At 44.9% G+C, this 3,077-nt stretch overlaps 1 non-coding gene across 1 annotated transcript; it reads left to right on the top strand.

The window, feature by feature from the left end:
• The first annotated feature begins 595 nt into the window (after positions 1-595).
• Positions 596-667, top strand: TRNAC-GCA (transfer RNA cysteine (anticodon GCA)). Its single transcript has one exon. It is a non-coding gene; the product is annotated as a tRNA-Cys (tRNA).
• Positions 668-3,077: the final 2,410 nt, after the last annotated feature.

The following is a 3,077-nucleotide window of genomic DNA, read 5'->3' as shown; positions in this document are numbered from 1 at the left end:
TCTAAAGAGGTTTTTCTCCTTCTACACAGCATCCCCAGAAACGAGTTGCAGGTTGCTAACAGTTCATGTAAATTCTCGCCTTTCCTCTACTCTCTGGGTCATTCATTGCTGGCATCATTTTCTTTCGTCTTTCCATTCTCTTTACCAATAAGTCATCAGATAGACATCTGCAGCCCAGATATGAGGATTGAATGTCAAGTATGTGACAAAACAGATCCCAGGCCCTGCCCTGTCAAGCTCACCTGGCTCCACCTGCTCTTCAGGTGCTCTTCTGCCCAGAGGCATCTGCTTTCTGAATGATGTCATTAGGACTGGCCCAAGAGGAGGGCTCTCACAGATAGCAAGCCCAGAGGCTCCTTGATTTCCTGCCTCTAGGACTATGAGGAGTAAATGTCTGCTGTTTATAAGCCACCCGATCTTGGGTGCCTTGTTAAAGCAACCTGCACAGGCTGACTAAGGGAAAAAGTGACTCCTCATGGTTGGTGTTAGTCCATACAGAAAATGAATGAATCTAGTATTGATGGAAGAGAACAGATGGCGCATTTAGGCAGTGATACAACAATGTATTTGAAGGAAATTAAACCTTTTCTGGGCTTCCCTGGTGGCTCAGAGGTTAAAGCCCCTGCCTGCAATGCAGGAGACCCAGGTTCGATCCCTGGGTTGGGAAGATCCCCTGGAGAAGGGAATGGCAACCCACTCCAGTACTCTTGCCTGCAGAATCCCATGGACGGAGGAGCCTGGTGGGCTATAGTCCACGGGGTCACAAAGAGTCGGACACGACTGAGCCACTTCACTTTCACTTCACTTTCACACCTTTTCTAGATGCAGTTTTCTGAGATATAATGTTTCTTACTTTTTTTGAAAGGTCCCAGTTCAGGAAGTAAGTTCTCATCCCTCCTGCATGAAATTTACCTGAAAAGGTGGTAGCAAAACTTATTAGTATAAGAAGTTTCCAGCAAACCTCTAATGGCAACTTTTAATCCCTGCTGGACCACTGGGCTAACTTACTATCAGCATTTGTCAAGCCTCAGCCAGGCTGCTATTAAACTTTCAAATTTAGAAAAGGGATGTGATTTTTGCTATGTGGAAACTAAGAGTGAATAAACTTACACATACACAGGGGTTTAAAATGTGCGAACATGTTTTTGGTGTGAAATGATCTACAACACTCGGATCAGCACGTTTCTGAGACCATGCTCGCCAGCACGGGAGGGGCACGCGCGAGACTTACTGACAGCATATGACTGTGATTCAGAGGCTCCTGGGTCCAAACCTGCCAGGGTCTTTGCTCTTTACACCACTTGGGAGAATCTGGAACATTTTCCCCAGTCTGATGAGCATTTTCTGTGTTCTTTTCGGATTCTAACAGAAGAACCCTTCCAGTCTGTTTTGCTCTCCTTCCAACGTGGCAAATATCAATTTAGCTAATGAGGCACAGGTGTAATTGTAGGCATTCCTTCAAGAATTCTTCAGCTATGAATCTGCCTCAAATTATGCAGCACGGTTCCGTAATTGTAGTTCACTGGGAAAATTCACGGCTCCAATGGCCCTCATGCTCACACTTCCACCTGTGCGTGTGGGGTGCGGACCTCGTGTTAGTACATTGTGATGCAGGAAATAAAAACAAGCCCAGCCATTGGCTGCAGGCCTCTCTGCGAGTGTATTCCGGCATAGCTCTGCCCTGTTATGTTGCGTTCAGTCCCGTTTGTACGTTTGCAAAGAGCATTCTTTTCAGAAAAGATGGCACAACTGGTCCCTTTCTTCTCTGGCCATCCATCACTTTGGTGAAAGGCTGCCATCCTGCCTCCAGCCTCTGCACACATCATCGTCCTGAGGCTGAAGGTTGATAATTTGGTGTTGAGTGAATTCCAGACTATCTTTTCAAGCAATTTCCTCATGAACAAAACCACCTGAACTGCACCCAGCCCCCATAGCTTGTGGGGAAGAATACCAGATGGATCAGACGATCCAATTACCCACTGAGATCTGAACAGAACCAGAAAGTGGTGGGATTGAACCTGTGTTGTGAGTCTAGCACACCTCAAGTTACCACTGCTTAACATTTAATTTCCAAGAACCTGAGGGCCAGAGTAAATAGAAAAGATGTTTAGGGGTGAGTAAGCCAAACATCCACCTATGGGGAAATATAACCATTGAGATCAAGTGTTTTAATTCTTTCAAAGCACCACACAATCTCACAGTCCTCCTTGTCTGTGGTCAGTCTTATAAACAAAAGAAGAAGGAGTGTTCTCTTAACCAGCAATGAAAATGCTGCATTGCTCAATTGTTGTCTTATACTTCAATTTCCAAAAATTGAATTTGTGAAAGTTAAATTTGCGTTAAGGCACACTTGGAAGAAAAAGTCAGATGTGAATCAATTGTAAATTACTGAGAGCTGGTCATCTGAAAATATTACTAAGTAACGTTGCGCTAAAGTTAGCACCGAGAACATACAATCTTTCGCTGTAGGATCAGGGCTTTCTTTTCAAACAAGCCCCTTTCTGTGAGTTCACTGCTTTGACCCCACTGCAGGGCAACTCCCTTGGTTCCTCCTCCGTGGAAAAGGGTCACATGAGGAAGAACGCCAACTAGCTTGAGAATCCGCATGTCACGGCCACAGGTCAGGTCGGATCACAGAGAGACAACGGGAGTTAATCACTCAGAGAGTCGGCCGAGTGCCCGTCAGTTCAAGCTGCCACTCTTTTCCAATTCCGATTTATTCAAGAGGTAAAATCATTCGCGCAGTCACTGCCTTAGCAGAGGCACACGGTTGGGGACTTCATGGCAGCTCCAGGTCTTTCTACGAAGGTTGTGTCGTATTTAGTGTTTGTTCAAAACTGCTGATGCGACCACCCATTACCTCCACTGTGGCAAACGCAAGTGTGTGAAATTTTAACTTTTATCACTTCAGTGCTGTTAACAATATGCCCATAATGTAATTACACATGAAAGATACAAGAGCTTTTGAGTAAGTCTATATAAGTATTTCTGCAGAATCTGAAGACAGTGGCTCAAGATTACTACCCATCTTGTCTTCCTTTCAATGATCATTATTCCTTCTTGCAGGTCTCACATTT

This window comes from Budorcas taxicolor, chromosome 22 (genome assembly GCF_023091745.1).
Source record: "Budorcas taxicolor isolate Tak-1 chromosome 22, Takin1.1, whole genome shotgun sequence".
NCBI lineage: Eukaryota > Metazoa > Chordata > Mammalia > Artiodactyla > Bovidae > Budorcas > Budorcas taxicolor.
Note: the sequence above shows the minus strand (reverse complement) of the source record. Positions and strands in the feature narration are given on the sequence as shown.